The sequence below is a fragment of the Sceloporus occidentalis genome, unplaced genomic scaffold, assembly GCF_023333645.1.
Source record: "Sceloporus occidentalis isolate IW3139 unplaced genomic scaffold, rSceOcc1.0.p SCAF_300, whole genome shotgun sequence".
NCBI lineage: Eukaryota > Metazoa > Chordata > Lepidosauria > Squamata > Phrynosomatidae > Sceloporus > Sceloporus occidentalis.
In genome coordinates this window covers 523,099-535,419 of record NW_028317280.1, presented here as the reverse complement: position 1 = coordinate 535,419, position 12,321 = coordinate 523,099, and the positions used below count along the sequence as shown (strand labels likewise).

General features: G+C 34.7%; 2 non-coding genes across 2 annotated transcripts; both read right to left on the bottom strand.

Annotated features, from left to right (window-relative positions):
- Window positions 1-4,146: 4,146 nt before the first annotated feature.
- Window positions 4,147-4,219, bottom strand: TRNAA-UGC (transfer RNA alanine (anticodon UGC)). The gene has a single exon. It is a non-coding gene; the product is annotated as a tRNA-Ala (tRNA).
- A 7,586-nt stretch (window positions 4,220-11,805) lies between these two features.
- Window positions 11,806-11,878, bottom strand: TRNAA-UGC (transfer RNA alanine (anticodon UGC)). Its single transcript has one exon. It is a non-coding gene; the product is annotated as a tRNA-Ala (tRNA).
- Window positions 11,879-12,321: the final 443 nt, after the last annotated feature.

The following is a 12,321-nucleotide window of genomic DNA, read 5'->3' as shown; positions in this document are numbered from 1 at the left end:
TCATCATGAACCCATTGTGATGTCATCATGATGCTAGCGCTCTACTATTTGAGCTAATTCCCCTACATAACTTTCTACCTTTTAGGTGAAACAGGGAAACAGTGTATTTGCTGCAAGTAATGTACTGATGGGCTTGCTGCATGTACTGCTCTAATTACACATGAAACCAAGAAAACACTTGAAAAGCATATGAAAAATCTGTGGAAAATCATAAGGTCTATATAGTATGTTTCCCTGCAATTTATTGCCAGCGTTAAGCACAAAATTATTGAAAATTTATAAAGTATAAATAAAGTAACTGGAGAATGCAGGCATTGATCCTGCTACCTCTCGCATGCTAAGCGAGCACTGTACCATTTGAGCTAATTCCCCTTGATAGTATCACCTTTCTTCTTTTTAGGTGAAACAGGGAAACTGTATTTGCTGCAAGTAATGTACTGATGGGCTTGCTGCATGTACTGCTCTAATTACACATGAAACCAAGAAAACACTTGAAAAGCACATGAAAAATCCGTGGAAAATCATAAGGTCTATATAGTTTGTTTCCCTGCAATTTATTGCCAGCGTTAAGCACAAAATTATTGAAAATTTATAAAGTATAAATAAAGTAACTGGAGAATGCAGGCATCGATCCTGCTACCTCTCGCATGCTAAGCGAGCACTCTACCATTTGAGCTAATTCCCCTTGATAGTATCCCTTGTTTTCGGTGAAACAGGGAAACAGTGTATTTGCTGCATGTAATGTACTGATGGGCTTGCTGAAACCAAGAAAACACTTGAAAAGCACATGAAAAATCTGTGGAAAAGCATAAGGTCTATATAGTTTGTTTCCCTCCAATTTATTGCCAGCGTTAAGCACAAAATTATTGAAAATTTATAAAGTATAAATAAAGTAACTGGATAATGCAGGCATTGATCCTGCTACCTCTCGCATGCTAAGCGAGCCCTCTACCATCTGAGCTAATTCCCCTTGTAGTGTCCCTTGTTTTAGGTGAAACAGGGAAACAGTGTATTTGCTGCATGTAATGTACTGATGGGCTTGCTGAAACCAAGAAAACACTTGAAAAGCACATGAAAAATCTGTGGGAAAGCATAAGGTCTATATAGTTTGTTTCCCTCCAATTTATTGCCAGCGTTAAGCACAACATTATTGAAAATGTATAAAGTATAAATAATTAACTGGAGAATGCGGGCATTGACCCCGCTGCCTCTCGCATGCAAAGCGAGCGCTCTACCATTTGAGCTAATTCCCCTACATACCTTTCTTCTTTTTAGGTGAAACAGGGAAACTGTTTTTGCTGCAAGTAATGTACTGATGGGCTTGCTGCATGTACTGCTCTAATTACACATGAAACCAAGAAAACACTTGACAAGCACATGAAAAATCTGTGGAAAAGCATAAGGTCTATATAGTTTGTTTCCCTCTAATTTATTGCCAGCGTTAAGCACAAAATTATTGAAAATTTATAAAGTATAAATAAAGTAACTGGATAATGCAGGCATCGATCCTGCTAACTGTCGCATGTTAAGCGAGCACTCTACCATTTGAGCTAATTCCCCTTGATAGTATCCTTTGTTTTAGGTGAAACAGGGAAACAGTGTATTTGCTGCATGTAATGTACTGATGGGCTTGCTGAAACCAAGAAAACACTTGAAAAGCACATGAAAAATCTGTGGGAAAGCATAAGGTCTATATAGTTGGTTTCCCTCCAATTTATTGCCAGCGTTAAGCACAACATTATTGAAAATGTATAAAGTATAAATCATTAACTGGAGAATGCAGGCATTGATCCCACTGCCTCTCGCATGCAAAGCGAGCGCTCTACCATTTGAGCTAATTCCCCTACATAACTTTCTACCTTTTAGGTGAAACAGGGAAACAGTGTATTTGCTGCAAGAAATGTACTGATGGGCTTGCTGCATGTACTGCTCTAATTACACTTGAAACCAAGAAAACACTGAAAAAGCACATGAAAAATCTTTGGGAAAGCATAAGGTCATCATGATGACCATTGTGATGATGTCATCATGATGATGTCATCATGAACCCATTATGATGTCGTCATGATGATGTCATCATAAACCCACTATGATGATGTCATCATGAACACATTGTGATGTCATCATGATGATGTCATCATAAACCCATTATGATGTCGTCATCATGAACCCATTATGATGTCGTCATCATGAACCCATTATGATGTCGTCATCATGAACCCATTATGATGTCGTCATCATGAACCCATTATGATGTTACCATGATGATGTCATCATGAACCCATTATGATGTCGTCATGATGATGTGATCATGAACCCATTATGATGTCGTCATGATGATGTCATCATGAACCCATTATGATGTCGTCATGATGTCATCATGAACCCATTATGATTATGTCATCATGAACCCTTTATGATGTCGTCATGATAATGTCATCATGAACCCATTATGATGTCGTCATGATGATGTCATCATGAACCCATTATGATGTCGTCATGATGTCATCATGAACCCATTATGATTATGTCATCATGAACCCTTTATGATGTCGTCATGATGATGTCATCATGAACCCATTATGATGATGTCATCATGAACACATTGTGATGTCATCATGATGATGTCATCATAAACCCATTATGATGTTGTCATGATGATGTCATGATGAACCCATTATGATGTTGCCATGATGATGTCATCATGAACCCATTATGATGTCATGATGATGTCATCATGAACCCATTATGATGTCGTCATGATGATGTCATCATGAACCCTTTATGATGTCGTCATGATAATGTCATCATGAACCCATTATGATGTTGTCATGATGATGTCATTATGAACCCATTATGATGATGTCATTATGAACCCATTGTGATGATGTCACCACAAACCCATTATGATGTCGTCATGATGATGTCATCATGAACTAATTATGATGTCGTCATGATGATGTCATCATGAACCCATTATTATGTCATCATGCACCCATTATGATGTCATCATGACGGTGTCATCATGAACCTATTATGATGACGTCATGATGATGTCATCATGAACCCATTACGATGACATCATGATGATGTCTTCATTAACCCATTACGATGACATCATGATGATGTCATCATTAACCCATTATGATGATGTCATCATGAACCCATTATGATGTTGTCATGATGATATCATCATGAACCCATTATGATGTCATCATGATGATGTCATCATGAACCCATTGTGATGATGTCATCATGAACCCATTGTGATGTCATCATGATGATGTCATCATGAACCCATTGTGATGTCATCATGATGCTAGCGCTCTACTATTTGAGCTAATTCCCCTACATAACTTTCTACCTTTTAGGTGAAACAGGGAAACAGTGTATTTGCTGCAAGTAATGTACTGATGGGCTTGCTGCATGTACTGCTCTAATTACACATGAAACCAAGAAAACACTTGAAAAGCACATGAAAAATCTGTGGAAAAGCATAAGGTCTATATAGTTTGTTTCCCTCCAATTTATTGCCAGCGTTAAGCACAAAATTATTGAAAAATTATAAATAAAGTAACTGGAGAATGCAGGCATCGATCCTGCTACCTCTCATATGCTAAGCGAGCACTCTACCAGTTGAGCTAATTCCCCTTGATAGTGTCCCTTGTTTTCGGTGAAACAGGGAAACAGTGTATTTGCTGCATGTAACGTACTGATGGGCTTGCTGAAACCAAGAAAACACTTGAAAAGCACATGAAAAATCTGTGGAAAAGCATAAGGTCTATATAGTTTGTTTCCCTCCAATTTATTGCCAGCGTTAAGCACAAAATTATTGAAAATTTATAAAGTATAAATAAAGTAACTGGATAATGCAGGCATCGATCCTGCTACCTCTCGCATGCTAAGCGAGCCCTCTACCATCTGAGCTAATTCCCCTTGTAGTGTCCCTTGTTTTAGGTGAAACAGGGAAACAGTGTATTTGCTGCATGTAATGTACTGATGGGCTTGCTGAAACCAAGAAAACACTTGAAAAGCACATGAAAAATCTGTGGGAAAGCATAAGGTCTATATAGTTTGTTTCCCTCCAATTTATTGCCAGCGTTAAGCACAACATTATTGAAAATGTATAAAGTATAAATAATTAACTGGAGAATGCGGGCATTGATCCCGCTGCCTCTCGCATGCAAAGCGAGCGCTCTACCATTTGAGCTAATTCCCCTACATACCTTTCTTCTTTTTTTTTTTTTTTTTTTTTTTTAATTATTCTTTATTAAATTTTCCTTCTTTTATAAGACATAAAACAAAAAAAACAATTAGACTTAAACACATAAACAATCATATTCTTTCTATGACATACATAGACATGAAGGTAATTAATACATTGTCTTTATACCCCTTACAACTGTAGTATACTTAATAAGAATATTTAAAGATACATATCTTCAAATAATAATTTAACAGATTCGCATCATTTACCTTCTACATACGAAATTTACACAATGCTCTATATAGCTATCCATATGAGACCATAGAGTTCCGGGAGTATCTAACTTCGAAAGCTTAATATTATAGTAGGGTTAAACATTAGGAGTATTCCCCTCTAAGAAATAGAGTAATTCATTTGGTTCCATCCAGCCCAAATTTTAATATAGAAATCTAAGTTATTCCGGTAGAAATATTTTTCGGATATTGATTGAACTTTTATTTGATTGGAAATTTCTTTCCATGGAGGGATTTCTTGTTGTTTCCAAAAGCGAGCGATACAGATTTTACATGCCAATAATATATTAACTAATAATATTTTATTGTATTTCGAAATTTGAGGTATATCTAAATGAAACAAGAAAATCTGTGGAGTAAGAATTATATTAATCCCAGTAGCTAAACAAAATAAAGAAATTACTTTTTCCTTAATTGGTTGCAGATAGTCGCATTCCCACCATATATGAAAGTGATTTCCAGTTGTTCTATAACATCGCCAACATAGATCAGTCGTATTATTAGATATTTTATTGAGTCTGGATGGAACCATATACCAACGATGCAGCAACTTATAATACTGCTCGTGAAGATTTAAGCAGTGAACTGCTTTCCTAGTATGTTGCCAAGCTTTGTACCAGTTTTGTATTGGAAACTCTTTCTGTAAATCTCTTTCCCACAGTAAGATTGTTTTAACTTTATCGGAGGATGAAGACGAATTTACTAATAATTTTAATATTTTGGATATCATATTTGTTTGAGGTGGTTTCAGAAAAAAGTCATCCCATTTATCTCGTTTTCTTAATAGATTTTTTAACAAAAAGTTTTTTATACGCAGATATGAAAATAGTTCTCTATTTGAGATATTATATCTAAATTGTATATCCAAGAATGGTATCACTTTTTGGTCCTCCATAATGTCGCCAATATTGGAGATTCCACAGCGAGTCCATTCATGGATATTCAAATCTTCTAGGTATATACAAAGAATTTCAATTGGGGAAGATTCAGATAGGGTTGAAGATAATCCATATGTTTTCCGAATTCTGTGTAAAGCTTTAAGTAGATCTTTCACTATAAAACTAGTTATACCCAATTTTTTAATTATATTCTTATCGAGCCAGATTAAATTAAATGGGTTTATTCCATTACATAAAAATTTCTCTATTTTATACCAACCTACATTATATTTATTTTTTAAGCCCCATGCTAAAATGTTTGAAATTTGTGTAGCATCCTGTAATCTATATAAGTCTGGGTAGCCTAGTCCTTCTTGGGAGGTACTCTTCCTCAAGATATTTTTTGGGATTCTGGGTTTCTTTGCTGCCCAGACAAATGAAGAAAATAGCTTATCAAAGGCTCTCAATATACATTTAGGAATCGTATATGGTATAGATCTAAATAAATATAAGATTTTTGGTAATAAATATGATTTAATGATATTAATTCGACCCATCCATGATAGTTCTAATTTCTTCCATTTGTTAGTTTGATATTTTAATTCCTCCAGTAGCGCATCAAAATTAAGTGAAATTATATCAAATATATTCTTAGTTATTTTAATACCCAGGTAGTCCACCGTTTTCTGAATTTTTATCGGATTAATTTTTTTAATGAAAAGTTGTTGTTGAGTTTCATTCAGGTTTAACGTAATCACTTGGGTTTTAGTTAAATTTATCTTATAATTAGAGAAAAACGAGTAGTTCTTTATCTGTTCTAAAAGAAAATGATATGACTTTGTAGGAGAAGACAATGTTAGTAATACGTCGTCTGCATAAAGTATTATTGTATGTTCCTGTGCACCAATTTTTATACCATGGATCTCATGTGACTTCCTTATAGATGCCGCAAACGGTTCGATGGATAAGGCATACATAAGGGGTGCTAGAGGACAGCCCTGACGGGTACCATTACTGATAGAAAAAGGGTTTGATTCAAAGGCTACTCCTTTTATCATGGCCGTGGGGGTAGAATATAACGCCATGATTAGTTTTATAAATCTAGTGCCTAGACCAAATACTTGTAGAGTCTTTCTCATAAATTTCCAACTAAGCCTATCAAATGCTTTTTCTGCATCTAATGCAAACACAGCAGATGGGATTTTTTTCCGATCAATCTCTTCAAGTATATTAAAGACTCTGCGGGTATTATCTCCTCCTGACCTGCCTGATATGAATCCTGATTGATCCGAGTGTATAATATTTGGAATAATTTTTTGAAGTCTAAGAGCCAAAATCCTAGAGTACATTTTAACATCTAAATTTATTAAGGAGATTGGTCTGTAGCTAGTGACTATTGTTGGATCTTTCCCTGGTTTTAAAATTGGAGATATCGTGGCCAACAGCATTTCAGGTGGAAATTCACCGCAATCCCCTATTTCCTCAAAAAGTCTTTTAAGGATTGGTAATATAATTGATTCTAAGGTTCTAAAAAATAATGCTGAGAATCCATCGGGGCCTGGTGCTTTCCCCGATGGTAAACTACGTATGGCCTCTTCAATTTCGGTAAGGGAGAATGGTTGAGCTAATAAATCTGATTGATCCGGCATAATTTGTGGAAGATCTAAATCTGCTAGATAGGAGGATAATGAGAATTCTGAAATATTTAAATCCTCTAAATTATAGAGTGATTCATAGTAAAGTTTAAAGGCATCTCCTATCTGAGCTGGGGATAAGCAGGTTTTACCATTAAAATTTATTTGTTTTATTCTACAATTTTGATTTTGAGTCTTAAGCTTATTAGTTAAGTCTCGCGATATTCGGTTATTGCTACAATACCACCTTTGCTTTAATCGAGTCAGAGCGGCATCCGTTTTAATTTGAAGTTTTTCAATTATTTCTGTTCTAATAGAGTTTATTATATTTATTTTAACTTCGTTAGGATTAATCTTATTATCTCTTTCTGCTTTTGCTAAAGCAATATATAAATCAGTCAGCTTTTTCCCCCTTGTTTTTTTAATCCAAGAAGCTTTTTTAATTAAATGTCCTCTTAAGTAACATTTCATTGCGCACCATAATGTACCCACTGATGTCTCTCCCGTATCGTTTATTTCTAAAAATTGCTTGGCAAAATTGCGAAGCTCCTGCTTATTTGTTTCTAAGCTTAATATTTGTTCATCTAGGCGCCATCTAAATCGCTTCTTATAATGGGGATTATCTAATATTTGTATAAACACTGGTGCATGATCTGACCAAGTAATATTGCCGATCTTTGATGAAGAGCATCTATCCAGAGTTAGTCCTAACATAAAAAAAGTGTCTATTCGTGAATATGTTTTATGAGGAGCCGAATGAAAAGTGTAATCTGACTCTTCTGGGTGCATTGTCCGCCATACATCGTAAAGATTATGTTTAAATAGAGATGCTGTAAAAGCTTCAGCTCTTTTTTCTAATTTATCCTCATATAATTTCGTTTTCTTTGATGATTTCCTATCAATCTTTAGATCTTGAATACAATTTAGATCTCCAGCTATGATGATTAAACCCTTTGCTATCTTTTCCAAATCTTCCATTGAGTCGTTTATAAATTTAGAGGTACGCTCTGATGGGGCATAAAGCGCCATCAATGTGTAGGTAATATCATTTATCTTACAGATTAGAATTACCCGTCTGCCTTCTTTATCCGATTTATGGAAAATATACTCGAATTTAAGTTTTTGAGATATAATAATTGCTACCCCTCTTTTCTTTTTGTTAACCATAGAAGAAATATATATATATGGATATCTACGAAATTTCCATAGGGAGGATTGATGTTGTTTCCAATGAGTCTCTTGGATAAGTGCTACATCTATATTTTCTTTAAGTAAGAGCTCGTACAAAAAGGATCTTTTATAAGGTGAGTTTAACCCTTGCGTATTCAATGTCATTAAATTAAGAGTCATAGTTTTATTTCAAAAAGTCTTATCCGATCGACCTCAGAAAGGTCTATATTTAACTTATCGAAGTAGTACTCCCAGTAGGCGTTTTCTCCAGGTCTCAATGATAGGTCTATAGGGCACAACATAAACATAAACCATAAATCAAACATTACAATATACACAAAAAACATTAAAACATTCATACTATCTCCAACCTTCAGAAAAAGGTCGTTAATCGACCTGACTATGTGGAGAAAAAGTCCCTGTACCATCAGGGCGTTTAGGGGCGTGTACCAACTTTTTTTTAAAAGTAAGGAGAGAGAAAGAGAGAGAAAAAAAAATAAATAAAAAACAAAAAACAAAAAAAAAAACGTATATATATTTAGCTATACACATACACATATATATATATATTATATGTGGATTATACTTTACTTAGTTGAATAAAATAGTGGTCTATAAAGTGCACTTTAGATTTCATATTGTCTCATATTGTGTGTGTATAGTGGAAACTCCAACGAGCATATGAGAGAAAAAAAAAAACAAAAAAAAAAAAATAAAAAATAAAAAAAATATATATATATATATATTTTACTTATATTTACATAATAATATACTTAATTAAATAGTAATTAATAAAGTGATGTATCTAATTTCCATATTATATGGATCATTCTTCCAGTGTGATACAGTGCAGTATCAATTAGCGATTGTTAAATTATAAAATTATCCTTAATATTAATAATAATTTAATTAATTGACATTCCCAATAGTATCAATAATATAGTGTCTATTTACATAAAATTTGTGTATATATAATATATAACATGCCTGTAAGATAATTTTGTGTATAGAGTGATATTGTGTAAAAAAAAAAAAAAAAAAAAAAAAAAAAAAAAAAAAAAGAAGAACAAACTAATAATATGTAATATATAACATCAACTCTCCAGAATCGTGACAGAGGATTTTAGTTTAATAAGCCCCAGTTGTTTAACTTCATTTTCAGCTGTTCTGGGTCTAAGCAGGTATAAATTTTTTCTTTGTATGTAAATCGGATTTTTATAGGAAAACCCCATACATATGGTATATTATTTTCTCTTAAACATGCTGTATATTCAGCAAATTTCTTCCTATTCAGTCTTGTAGTTTGTGAAAGATCTGGAAAAGTAGTTAAGGAAGCAAACTTTTTATTTTTTTGTGGGTTCTTCCTCCATTCTTTAAGGAATTGATCTTTTATCGATAGATTAGAAAAAGTAACAATAATATCTCTTCCGATATCCTTTCGTTTTAGATTAAAAGGAATAGGAAGTCTATAGGCATTTTCAATTGGTAGCGGGCCAGAGTTTTTAAGATCTATATATGTTGCTAGAAATTCTTTCATATACTGTTCAAGGTAAGTTATTTCCTCTGGGACTCCTCTAATTCTCAAGTTTTTCCTTTTAGAGCTATCTTCTAAATCAGCCAGTTTATATTCCATTTTCTTAATCTCCGTATTTAAATTTCCATTTTGAATTTTTAAGTCTTTAACTGTTGATTGTAATAAGGAAATCTCTTCATTGTGGTGCAGGAGTGTTGATTTTAAAGTAGATATCTCTTCTTTATAGTCTCTAAGGTTGTTATCTAAATCGGACTTTATTTTCAGATATAGTGACTCCAGAGCCACTACTAGGTCTTTTTGAGATATATAGACTTGTTGAGGAAAATCTGTTTCTTCCAAACCATGATCTAACAAAGATTTATCCGGTGAGTCAGAAAGGCTTCTTTGGCTGCGAGGAGAATAAAAAGTACTAATAGATTGCGGTTTTTTGGATTTATTAATATTCTTTGATTTATCGCCTTTATCCATTTTGTCTATTCTCTCAGTCTTATCATTCTTAGGTGGCATAGTGAGTTATATCACTTCAATGATGGATTCTTCCGGCTTTTGTTTTAATGATAATACCAAATATAAGATATACCAGATTTCATTCAGTATTCTTACATTCTAAGATCGATCAGCATGTTCAAGTTATTAAGATTAATAGCTTATAATACATCAAAAAAAAGTCCAGCATAAAAAAACACAGAGAAATTAATATATAAAAAAAAAAAAATAAAAAAAAAATAATATGTTTTCCTATCAAATCATCAAATCTTCATATTCTTTATTTAGATATACTTGCTGTGCACTGGTGGGGCCTAGACCCATATGTTTGGTCTGCTATAGTCTGGTGTGGTGCCGCTATGCAGCTCTGCAGATCTTGTACCAGGTTTCTGGGCCTATCCTTGATAAAATCTCCCGCTTTGCGAGGCACGGATCACGATTCCCGGTATCCACTCCTCGAATTCCGGGTTCCGAGAGCTCAGGGGGTCCACCTCCTGATTCCCGAGGGGTCCTCTCCCGGGCTCTCAAAGTTCCGATGGTCCGTTCCCGGATCACGAGGCTCAGCTCCCGGGTATCGGTCTCCCAGATCCGGGGATCAGCTCCCAATCGGGTGGTCCCCGAGTTCAGTTGTCGGATCCCGCTATACGGGATGCTAACTCCGGGTAGGAGGACAGCAGGGCAGTTCCCGGGTCTCGGTTCGCGGGCATTCAGACGCTCAGGTAGGTAAACCCCCGCCAAACATGCAGCTCAAAGCCCGGGACACGCCCCTCGTAGACGCGTACGTCCTACGTCATTCGCATCATCCCCGACTTCACCTTTCTTCTTTTTAGGTGAAACAGGGAAACTGTTTTTGCTGCAAGTAATGTACTGATGGGCTTGCTGCATGTACTGCTCTAATTACACATGAAACCAAGAAAACACTTGAAAAGCACATGAAAAATCTGTGGAAAAGCATAAGGTCTATATAGTTTGTTTCCCTCCAATTTATTGCCAGCGTTAAGCACAAAATTATTGAAAAATTATAAATAAAGTAACTGGAGAATGCAGGCATCGATCCTGCTACCTCTCATATGCTAAGCGAGCACTCTACCAGTTGAGCTAATTCCCCTTGATAGTGTCCCTTGTTTTCGGTGAAACAGGGAAACAGTGTATTTGCTGCATGTAACGTACTGATGGGCTTGCTGAAACCAAGAAAACACTTGAAAAGCACATGAAAAATCTGTGGAAAAGCATAAGGTCTATATAGTTTGTTTCCCTCCAATTTATTGCCAGCGTTAAGCACAAAATTATTGAAAATTTATAAAGTATAAATAAAGTAACTGGATAATGCAGGCATCGATCCTGCTACCTCTCGCATGCTAAGCGAGCCCTCTACCATCTGAGCTAATTCCCCTTGTAGTGTCCCTTGTTTTAGGTGAAACAGGGAAACAGTGTATTTGCTGCATGTAATGTACTGATGGGCTTGCTGAAACCAAGAAAACACTTGAAAAGCACATGAAAAATCTGTGGGAAAGCATAAGGTCTATATAGTTTGTTTCCCTCCAATTTATTGCCAGCGTTAAGCACAACATTATTGAAAATGTATAAAGTATAAATAATTAACTGGAGAATGCGGGCATTGATCCCGCTGCCTCTCGCATGCAAAGCGAGCGCTCTACCATTTGAGCTAATTCCCCTACATACCTTTCTTCTTTTTTTTTTTTTTTTTTTTTTTTTAATTATTCTTTATTAAATTTTCCTTCTTTTATAAGACATAAAACAAAAAAAACAATTAGACTTAAACACATAAACAATCATATTCTTTCTATGACATACATAGACATGAAGGTAATTAATACATTGTCTTTATACCCCTTACAACTGTAGTATACTTAATAAGAATATTTAAAGATACATATCTTCAAATAATAATTTAACAGATTCGCATCATTTACCTTCTACATACGAAATTTACACAATGCTCTATATAGCTATCCATATGAGACCATAGAGTTCCGGGAGTATCTAACTTCGAAAGCTTAATATTATAGTAGGGTTAAACATTAGGAGTATTCCCCTCTAAGAAATAGAGTAATTCATTTGGTTCCATCCAGCCCAAATTTTAATATAGAAATCTAAG